At 36.8% G+C, this 12,151-nt stretch overlaps 1 protein-coding gene across 1 annotated transcript in view; it reads right to left on the bottom strand.

Moving 5' to 3' along the window:
• LOC130298730 (zinc finger protein 271-like) overlaps positions 1-6,032 on the bottom strand; it is a 52,048-nt gene extending 46,016 nt beyond the window's left edge. The window contains exon 1 of the mRNA XM_056551363.1: positions 5,928-6,032. The gene's annotated coding sequence lies outside the window, so the exon portion shown is untranslated. The remainder of the gene's footprint in view (positions 1-5,927) is intronic.
• Between the last annotated feature and the right edge of the window lie 6,119 nt (positions 6,033-12,151).

Here is a 12,151-nt window from a genome sequence, read left to right as displayed (position 1 = left end):
CTCCGACATAAATATACGTTCTGGTGTGTTAGGTACCTCCGCACCAGGACATACATTTACATCTGTGGTTAGTAACCTCCTGCGCGGTAATCCCGAGCGTGACTCGGGGTTAATTTTCCCTGCCAGGATCGGTAACCCCGAGTCACGCTCGGGGTAGAATTGCAGAGTTCCCGGCCGGGCTGCACGATATTTCGCAAAAGCAATGCGATATAGCGATGCGGCCCCCGGGAAAACATGTGATTATCTGCTCTGGTCGGCTCCCGTTGCGGGGGCCGGCCAGAGCAGGTAAAGAAAAATACTAAAAGTCAGTGTTTCCCTACCAGGGGGCCTCCAGCTGTTGCAAAACTACAACTCTCAGCATGCCCGTACAGCCAAAGGCTGTCCGGGCATGCTGGGAGTAGTAGTTTCACAACAGCTGGAGGCACCCTGTTAGAAAAACACTGAGCTAAATGTAAAAGGAAAAAGTAGTAAAATAGAAAAACCTTTTGCTCACCTAGTCCCGGTCCATGAAGATGTCGTTCCCCTCCGTGCGCTCTGGTCCCTGCTCTATTCATCTTACAGGACCTTTCACTTTTCAGCCAATCACAGGCCGCAGTGGTGTAAAGCCTGTGATTGGCTGAAGGGGAAAGGGCTTGTTCTGCAGCAAATACACTAGGTTTGAAATCTGCCGGCAAACCCAGTGTATGCTGCTGCAGGACAAGACAAGGTGACAAGGGGGGGGGGGGGGGGGGGGGGGATGAATGTGACAAAGGGGGGGGGGGGATGTGACAAGGGGGAGGGGAATGTAACATGAAGGGGGAGAATGTGACAAGGGGGGGGATGTGACAAGGGGGGGAAATGTGACAAGGGGGGGAAATGTGACAGGGGGGAATGTGACATGAAGGGGGGGAATGTGACAAGGGGGGAAGAATGTGACAAGGAGGGGGGAGAATGTGACGGGGGGATGTGACAAGGAGGGGGAATGTGACGGGGGAGATGTGAAATGGGCGGGGGGGAGATGTGAAATTCAGTGCAAAAAATTGTACCGCTTTTGGTACAAATTTCCAGACAGAATCATACCGCCAGGGAGGTTAAGGGGTTAAAAAATACAATTGGAGGAGCAAAAAACAAGCCTCATATGGGTCTAAAGTTGGAAAGTCGAGGATTATGGTTATTAGAGGGCGAGGAGGAAAAGAAGATGGAAAAATAAAATATCTCTTAAGAGGTTAAATGGTGTTTTCTCAGTCATGTAAAGGAAACAACCAAACGTCTTTGTCTATTTAGTGTTATAGAAGTTTTATTACCACAAAACTAATAACAGATTTACTTTAATGTTTTGTTTTTACAAAAACATTTCTAAATAACAATGAGTAGAGCCCTTTATTTACTTGAGCATCTGCCCCCCCCCCCCCCCAAATTTCTGAGCACGTCCTGATCGAAACTATTGTATGTAGGGATCATTGTATATATAATCCACTGAGGTACTTGTCCGTACCGTATTTTGTTAGGTCTCCCAGTAATGTATAGAACAATTAATAGCGCAAAGGGAACCTTTTAAATTATTTTATTGTATAAACATAACACTCGTGGTGATGATTAAAATCTGTATTAGCCACCATACACTACTTATATTGCCGCATCCATTTTATATCTGTTGAGATGTATCACACGTTGTAGTCCATATATTTCTCTAGGCCACAATGTTCATCAGTGCGTTTAAAGTGCATATGTGAATGTGCGTTTTCTACTTGTTCCTCAAGGTATATTGTATATTTGTGACCTCTATCTTCTGTACGTGCCTCCCACACACCTTAATTGTCCATGTGTGGTGACCGTACTTGTTATGTGCATATGTTAGCAGAAGTATTGGATGTGCTTTTATTATTCATAGAGGTATTTCGATTGTTTGCCTCTTTAGCAACTTGATGTCCATCTGTTAGTGGCAAAATGTATCACAGTCTTTTAGATATTTGCACATATAAATATTGCACAATTTAGAATGTGTCTATTTGAATTGTTGCACACACTTATTGCACATATTCCTTATTGCACATTGTACTTATTGCACTTATCTCTTATTCCGGCTTCTCAAGTAGTTGGTGCTAGTTTTTTTCTTTCTTTCGGATTGGAGCCTCTTTATAGGTAATTGCCGGTCCGACGCGTTTCCTCTTGCGATTCTTCCGGGACTTATTTTCGGCTTCTTTCACTCCTCCTGTATCCTTCTTTAGATGCGGCACTGATGACGGCCGTACTTCAAATGACTTCCCCGCCGTGTTTTTGTATCTGTAACTCCTCCTACTCCATTATCACATGTTTTCCTCAGGTCCAATCATAATCTCTTACGTCAGGGCTTTTCCTTCAGTATCTTTTACGATCTGGTTGGATCACCTGGGTGTTTTCGGGGTGGGGAGTGTGCATTGTGCGCTCAGGTATGCTTTCCAGCCCTCGTTCTGAGCTCCGGTCTCCATCGAACAGGTAGGTGGCTCAAGAAGGACATGGATACTATTTAGGGACTTAGAAACCCTCTCCCGAGAAAACAGTGAAAGAACAGAGGGAGAAGGCCCTTTTAGTCAACTAAGTAAAAAACCACCCCCAATTGGTGACTACTCTAATATAGATATATTCGTTGAAATGGTAACCAATGACCTAAAAAGGTTTAGACCAAAAAAGAATGAGGGAACAGAACCTCACGAGAGAAGAGAGACAGGCTATGACTGCATTAGCTAAAGATTTCCTCCCTGGTCATCAAACCCTCGGACAAAGGAGGAAATATAGTTTTCATGACCAGGGAGGAATACAAAAGGATGTGCTTGGACATCTTGTCAGACAGGGAGTGTTATAGTAAACTGAGAAAGGACCCTACAAGGGAATTTGCAGAAGAGTTAGTGACCATCCTGGATGAAGGTAGAAGTTGTAACCTACTAAGTAAAACAGAATACGAATATATGAAGCCAAAAAACCCCCAGAATGGCATGCTTTTATTCAGTACCAAAGATACACAAGGACCACCCCCCTCTAAGAGGGAGGCCCCATTGTGTCGGGTATCGGCAATCTAACAGAAGGGGTGAGTCAGTATGTGGACTGCATACTGCGCCCCTTCGTATATGCCCTACCATCATTTGTTCGTGACACGACAGATGTACTACAAAAATTGGAAGACCTAAGATTGGAGGAGGGATCGATACTAGCATCCCTTGATGTGGAGGCGTTGTACTTCTCCATCCCCCCATAATAAGGGGTTGGAGGCAGTACAATACTTCCTAAGCTCCAGAGGCAATTCAATATGCATCGCATAATACACTGGTAATAAAACTATTGAGATTTGTCCTCACTAGGAATTATTTTCAGTTTGAGGGGGAGTCCTTCCACCAAAGCCGAGGTACAGCGATGGGGAGCCCCTGTGCCCCCAGTTTCGTAAACCTGTACCTCGGCTGGTGGGAGGACCAACAGGTATTCAGTGAGGAGATGGCGTCATGGACCAGCCATGTAAGCTTATGGCTAAGGTTCATAGACGATATTCTCATAATTTGGTCGTCCACTAAGGAGAAGTTTTTAAGGTTCGTGGAAATACTAAATAGAAATAACTTGGGGCTAAAATTTACCAGTTGCATAAGTAAGGATCATATCGCATTCTTGGACCTAAAAATATGGATCACACCTGACAACCACATACAAACTACAGTGTATAGAAAAGAGACAGCTACTAATTCCCTGCTTCAGTGGGACAGTTGTCATCCACGCCCACTGAAGCAGGGAATACCAACGGGACAATACCTTCGAATACGAAGGAATTGCTCTTCACTGGAAGACTTTGAGACTAAAGCAAGGGAGCTACGGGTAAGACTAAGGAGTAGGGGGTACCCGAATAAAGTTCCTGAAAAAAGCGTACCATAGAGCGTTAACATCTAATAGATCCCACCTACTGACCCCAAAAGTGAAGCAGGACTCCAACGATGTAACAAGAATAATTGGAGTCTTTGATGAAAAAGCGAATGAAGTACGGGAGATCCTAAACAAATACTGGGGAATATTAAGGATGGATAAGACCCTGGAAAGTATAATCCCTCGAACCCCACAAATAACATACAAACGTGGACAAAATTTAAAGGACAAATTAATAAGGAGCAACTTTGAACCTGAACAGAAAAAAGGATGGCTCACAGAAAAACCAAAAGGAACCTTCCCGTGCAGTAAATGCACAATGTGCCAATATGTACACAAAAGTAGTGAGTTCACAAGCAGTGTAACAGGCAAACAGTACAAAATGCAACAATTCGCGAATTGTGAAACAAAAGGCGTTGTATATCTCCTAACGTGCTCGTGTCCAGCAAACTATGTAGGAAAAACGTTTAGAGCCCTTAAGAAACGGCTACAGGAGCATGTGGGAGATATAATCCATATGAGGGACACTCCAGTTGCAAATCACTTTGCACTCAAACATGAAAGTGATATTAAAAGTTTAAAAGTGCAGGTGATAGAAGTGATACTTCCCTCACCAAGAGGAGGAGACTGGGACAGGAGCTTATTGCAGAGAGAGGCATTCTGGACATATATACTGGAGACTGTCAAACCGGGAGGATTAAATGATTTTATATCATATGCCTGTTTTATTGAATGAGAAAATAAAATAAAATAAAAATAAATATAACATCAGCCTGTAACTCACTGCAAAAAGATGAACACTAACTACTATAACCAAAAATAAACTACCCCAAGACAGGCCAACATAAAATAAAAATAAATAACAAAAACCAATAATAACACAAGAATAAATCAAACAAACGATGGCAATACCAAAGAACTGTGTTATAAAACAGAAATTTTCAATGTATAGAAAAGAATGCACATGAACAGATGAAAATCCCAGACGATAAAGGGTTAAAATGAATGAAACGCAAGCCACCTACCTGTTCGATGGAGACCGGAGCTCAGAACGAGGGCTGGAAAGCATACCCGAGCGCACAGTGTACACTCCCCACCCGAAAACACCCAGGTGATCGTAAAAGATACTGAAGGAAAAGCCCTGACATAAGAGATTATGATTGGACCTGAGGAAAACATGTGATAATGGAGTAGGAGGAGTTACAGATACAAAAACACGGCGGGAAGTCATTTGAAGTACGGCCGTCATCAGTGCCGCATCTAAAGAAGGATACAAGAGGAGTGAAAGAAGCCGAAAATAAGTCCCGGAAGAATCGCAGAGGAAACGCGTCGGACCGGCAATTACCTATAAAGAGGCTCCCATCCGAAAGAAAGAAAAAAACTAGCACCAACTACTTGAGAAGCCGGAATAAGAGATAAGTGCAATAAGTGCAATGTGCAATATGGAATATGTGCAATAAGTGTGTGCAACAATTCAAATAGACACATTCTAAAAGTGCAATATGTATATGTGCAAATATCTAAAAGACTGTGATACATTTTGCCACTAACAGATGGACATCAAGTTGCTAAAGAGGCAAACAATCGAAATACCTCTATGAATAATAAAAGCACATCCAATACTTCTGCTAACATATGCACATAACAAGTACGGTCACCACACATGGACAATTAAGGTGTGTGGGAGGCACGTACAGAAGATAGAGGTCACAAATATACAATATACCTTGAGGAACAAGTAGAAAACTTTAAAAAACGCACTGATGAACATTGTGGCCTAGAGAAATATATGGACTACAACCTGTGATACATCTCAACAGATATAAAATGGATGCGGCAACATAAGTAGTGTATGGTGGCTAATACAGATTTTAATCATCACCACGAGTGTTATGTTTATACAATAAAATAATTTAAAAGGTTCCCTTTGCGCTAATCATTGTATATATAGGTGTGTGTGTATATATACTGTATATATCTAATAACACACACACATATATATATATATATATATATATATTTATATATTTATACATATACACAAACACATAGATATACACACATACCTTCACCCGAAAGCAATAAAGGAGCCCTGTGCTTATAGGAAGTGTACTAACAGGACCTGCGATGATGTCACAGTCAGGTGATCATTCACATGGAGGAGGAGGAGTCACATGATCAGGGGCTGCTGCTCTCGGCTCATCTGCTCAGTGTAGAGATAAATGATGTCAGAGGACGGTGACTGTAGGTGTCTATGTGGATAAGAAGATGTATGGACACCGACAATAACAGGACAAAATACACTAAATGTCTGTATTATAGTATATACATGTATTATAGTATTATAGTATATACATGTATTATAGTATTATAGTATATACATGTATTATAGTGTTATAGTATATACATGTATTATAGTATTATAGTATATACATGTATTATAGTATTATAGTATATACATGTATTATAGTATTATAGTATTTACATGTATTATAGTATTATAGTATATACATGTATTATAGTATTATAGCATATACATGTATTATAGTATTATAGTATATACATGTATTATAGTATTATAGTATATACATGTATTATAGTATTATAGTATATACATGTATTATAGTATTATAGTATATACATGTATTATAGTATTATAGTATATACATGTATTATAGTATTATAGTATATACATGTAATTATAGTATTATAGTATATACATGTAATTATAGTATTATAGTATATACATGTATTATAGTATTATAGTATATACATGTATTATAGTATTATAGTATATACATGTATTATAGTATTATAGTATATACATGTATTATAGTATTATAGTATATACATGTATTATAGTATTATAGTATATACATGTATTATAGTATTATAGTATATACATGTATTATAGTGTATATGTCAGAGGACGGTGACTGTAGGTGTCTATGTGGATAAGAAGATGTATGGACACCGACAATAACAGGACAAAATACACTAAATGTCTGTATTATAGTATATACATGTATTATAGTATTATAGTATATACATGTATTATAGTATTATAGTATATACATGTATTATAGTATTATAGTATATACATGTATTATAGTATTATAGTATATACATGTATTATAGTATTATTGTATATACATGTATTATAGTGTATATGTCAGAGGACGGTGACTGTAGGTGTCTATGTGGATAAGAAGATGTATGGACACCGACAATAACAGGACAAAATACACTAAATGTCTGTATTATAGTATATACATGTATTATAGTATTATAGGATATACATGTATTATAGTATTATAGTATATACACATGTATTATATTATTATAGTATATACATGTATTATAGTATTATAGTATATACATGTATTATAGTATTATAGTATTATAGTATATACATGTATTATAGTATTATAGTATATACGTGTATTATAGTATTATAGTATATACATGTATTATAGTATTATAGTATATACATGTATTATAGTATTATAGTATATGCATGTATTATAGTATACACATGTATTATAGTATTATAGTATATGCATGTATTATAGTATTATAGTATACACATGTATTATAGTATATACATGTATTATAGTATTATAGTATATACATATATTATAGTATTATAGTATATACATGTATTATAGTATTATAGTATACGCATGTATTATAGTATTATAGTATATGCATGTATTATAGTATTATAGTATATACATGTATTATAGTATTATAGTATATACATGTATTATAGTATTATAGTATATACATGTATTATAGTATATACATGTATTATAGTATTATAGTATATACATGTATTATAGTATTATAGTATATACATGTATTATAGTATTATAGTATATACATGTATTATAGTATTATAGTATATACATGTATTATAGTATATACATGTATTATAGTATTATAGTATATACATGTATTATAGTATTATAGTATATACATGTATTATAGTATTATAGTATATACATGTATTATAGTATTATAGTATATACATGTATTATAGGATTATAGTATATACATGTATTATAGTATTATAGTATATACATGTATTATAGTATATACATGTATTATAGTATTATAGTATATACGTGTATTATAGCATATACATGTATTATAGTATTATAGTATATACTTTTATTATAGTATATACGTGTATTATAATATTATAGCATATACGTGTATTATAGAATATACGTGTTTTATAGTATTATAGCATATACATGTATTATAGTATTATAGTATATACATGTATTATAGTATTATAGTATATACATGTATTATAGTATGATAGTATATACATGTATTATAGTATATACATGTATTATAGTATTATAGTATATACATGTATTATAGTATATACATGTATTATAGTATTATAGTATATACATGTATTATAGTATATACATGTATTATAGTATATACATGTATTATAGTATTATAGTATATACATGTATTATAGTATTATAGTATATACATGTATTATAGTATTATAGTATATACATGTATTATAGTATTATAGTATAAACATGTATTATAGTATTATAGTATATACATGTATTATAGTATAAACATGTATTATAGTATTATAGTATATACATGTATTATAGTATTATAGTATATACATGTATTATAGTATTATAGCATATACATGTATTATAGTATTATAGTATATACATGTATTATAGTATTATAGTATATACATGTATTATAGTATTATAGCATATACATGTATTATAGTATTATAGCATATACATGTATTATAGTATTAAAGCATATACATGTATTATAGTATTATAGCATATACATGTATTATAGTATATACATGTATTATTAGTATTATAGTATATACATGTATTATAGTATATACATGTATTATATTATTATAGTATTTACATGTATTATAGTATTATAGTATATACATGTATTATAGTATTATAGTATATACATGTATTATAGTATTATAGTGTATACATGTATTATAGTATTATAGTATATACATGTATTATAGTATTATAGGATATACATGTATTATAGTATTATAGTATATACATGTATTATAGTATTATAGTATATACATGTATTATAGTATTATAGTATATACATGAATTATAGTATTATAGTGTATACATGAATTATAGTATTATAGTGTATACATGTATTATATATGTATATACTACTAGTAGCAGTCTATATCACTAGTAACAGTCACCCAATCAGAATAAGTACCATTAACCCCTTAAGGACCCAGCCATTTTACACCTTAGGACCGGAGCGTTTTTTGAACATCTGACCACTGTCACTTTAAACATTAATAACTCTGGAATGCTTTTAGTTATCATTCTGATTCTGAGATTGTTTTTTCGTGACATATTCTACTTTATGTTATTGGTAAAATTTTGTCGATACTTGCATCGTTTCTTAGTAAAAAATTCCAAAATTTGATGAAAAAATTGAAAATTTTGCATTTTTGTAACTTTGAAGCTCTCTGCTTGTAAGGAAAATGGATATTCCAAATTTTAAAAAAAATTATTCACAAATACAATATGTCTACTTTATGTTTGCATCATAAAATTGACGTGATTTTACTTTTGGAAGACACCAGAGGGCTTCAAAGTTCAGCAGCAATTTTCTAATTTTTCACAAAATTTTCAAACTCACTATTTTTCACGGACCAGTTCAGGTTTGAAGTGGATTTGCAGAGTCTTCATATTAGAAATACCCCATAAAAGACCCCATTATAAAAACTGCACCCCCAAAAGTATTCAAAATGACATTCAGTCAGCGTTTTAACCCTTTAGGTGTTTCACAGGAATAGCAGCAAAGTGAAGGAGAAAATTCACAATCTCCATTTTTTACACTCGCATGTTCTTGTAGACCCAATTTTTTTAATTTTTACAAGGGGTAGAAGGAGAAAATGTATACTTATATTTGTAGCCCAATTTCTCTCGAGTAAGCACATACCTCATATGTCTATGTAAAGTGTTCGGTGGGCGCAGTAGAGGGCTCAGAAGCGAAGGAGCGACAAGGGGATTTTGGAGAGTACGTTTTTCTGAAATGGTTTTTGGGGGGCATGTTGCATTTAGGAAGCCCCTATGGTACCAGAACAGCAAAAAATCCCCACATGGCATACCATTTTGGAAACTAGACCCCTTGGGGAACGTAACAAGGGGTAAAGTGAACCTTAATACCCCACAGGTGTTTCACGACTTTTGCATATGTAAAAAAAAAATATTTTTTTTTCACTAATATGTGTGTTTCTCCCAAATTTCACATTTTTGCAAGGGTTAATAGCAGAAAATACCCCCCAAAATTTGTAACCCCATCTCTTCTGAGTATGAAGGTACCCCATAAGTTCACCTGAAGTGCACTACGGGCGAACTACAATGCTCAGAAGAGAAGGAGTCATATTTGTCTTTTTGAGAGTAAATTTTGCTGGGGGGGGGGGGGGGTGGGGGAATGTTGCATTTAGGAAGCCCCTATGATGCCAGGACAGCAAAATAACCCCCACATGGCATACCATTTTGGAAACTAGACCCCTTGAGGAACGTAACAAGGGGTACAGTGAGCATTTACCCCCCACTGGTGTCGGTCAGAACTTTGGAACAGTGGGCTGTACAAAATGTTTAATTTGCACAGCCCACTGTTCCAAAGATCTGTCAGACACCAGTGGGGTGTAAATTCTCACTGCACCCCTCATTACATTCCGTGAGGGGTGCAGTTTTAAAAATGGGGTCACATGTGGGGTTTTTATTTTTTTGCGTTTGTCAAAACCGCTGTAACAATCAGCCACCCCTGTGCAAATCACCTCAAATGTACATGGTGCACTCTCCCTTCTGGGCCTTGTTGTGCGCCCCCAAAGCACTTTGCGCCCACTTATGGGGTATCTCCGTAGTCGGGAGAAGTTGCATTACAAATTTTGGGGGGCTTTTTTCCCTTTTACCTCTTGTCAAAATGAACAGTATAGGGCAACACCAGCGTGTTAGTGTAAAAAATTTATTTTTTTACCCTAACATGCTGTTGTAGACCCCAACTTCACCTTTTCATAAGGGGTTAAAGGAGAAAAAGCCCCCCAAAATTTGTAACACAATTTCTCCCGAGTACGGCGATACCCCATATGTGACCCTAAACTGTTGTCTTGAAATACGACAGGGCTCCAAAGTGAGAGCGCCATGCGCATTTGAGGCCTGAATTAGGGATTTGCATAGGGGTGGACATAGGGGTATTCTACGCCAGTGATTCCCAAACAGGGTGCCTCCAGCTGTTGCAAAACTCCCAGCATGCTTGGACAGTCAACGGCTGTCCGGCAATACTGGGAGTTGTTGTTTTGCAACAGCTGGAGGCTCCATTTTGAAAACAGTGGCGTACCAGACGTTTTTCATTTTTATTGGGGAGGGGAGGGGGGCTGTGTAGAGGTATGTGTATATGTAGTGTTTTTTACTTTTTATTTTGTGTTAGTGTAGTGTAGTGTTTTTAGGGTACAGTCACACGGGCGGGGGATTACAGCGAGTTTCCCGCTGCGAGTTTGAGCTGCCGCGCAAAATTTGCTGCATCGCAAACTTGCAGCCTGATACTCACTGTAAGCCCCCTGCCCATGTGAATGTACCCTGTACATTCACAGGGGGGGGGACCTCCAGCTGTTACAAAACTACAACTCCCAGCATGCACAGTTTATCAGTGCATGCTGGTAGTTATAGTTTTGCAACAGCTGGAGGCACACGGGTTGGGAAACACTGAGTTAGGAAACAGACAATGTTTCCCAACCAGTGTGCCTCCAGTTGTTGCAAAACCACAACTCCCAGCATTCTCAGGCATGCTCGGAGTAGTAGTTCGGCAACATCTTTAGAGCCAGATGTTGCCGAACTACAACTCCCAGCATGCTGGGAGTTGTAGTTTTGCAACATCTGGAGGACTACAGTTTGCAGACCACTAATACAGTGGTTCCCAATCTGTGCCCTTCCAGATGTTGCAAAACTACAACTCCCAGTATGCCAAAACTGTCCAGGGATGCTGGGAGTTGTAGTTCTGCAACATCTCAAGGGCCAGATGTTACAGAACTACAACTCCCAGCATGCCTGGACAGTAAGGGCATGCTGAGGATGTGTAGTTTTGCAACATCTGGAAGGACACAGTGGTCTCCAAACTGTGGACCTCCAGATGTTGCAAAACTGCAACTCCCAGCATGCCCAGACGCCAAGGGCTGTCTGGGCATGCTGGGAGTTGTAGTTTACAGGGTCCCATTACAGCAATGCAT

This window comes from Hyla sarda, chromosome 1 (assembly GCF_029499605.1).
Source record: "Hyla sarda isolate aHylSar1 chromosome 1, aHylSar1.hap1, whole genome shotgun sequence".
Classification (NCBI taxonomy): domain Eukaryota; kingdom Metazoa; phylum Chordata; class Amphibia; order Anura; family Hylidae; genus Hyla; species Hyla sarda.
Note: the sequence above shows the minus strand (reverse complement) of the source record. Positions and strands in the feature narration are given on the sequence as shown.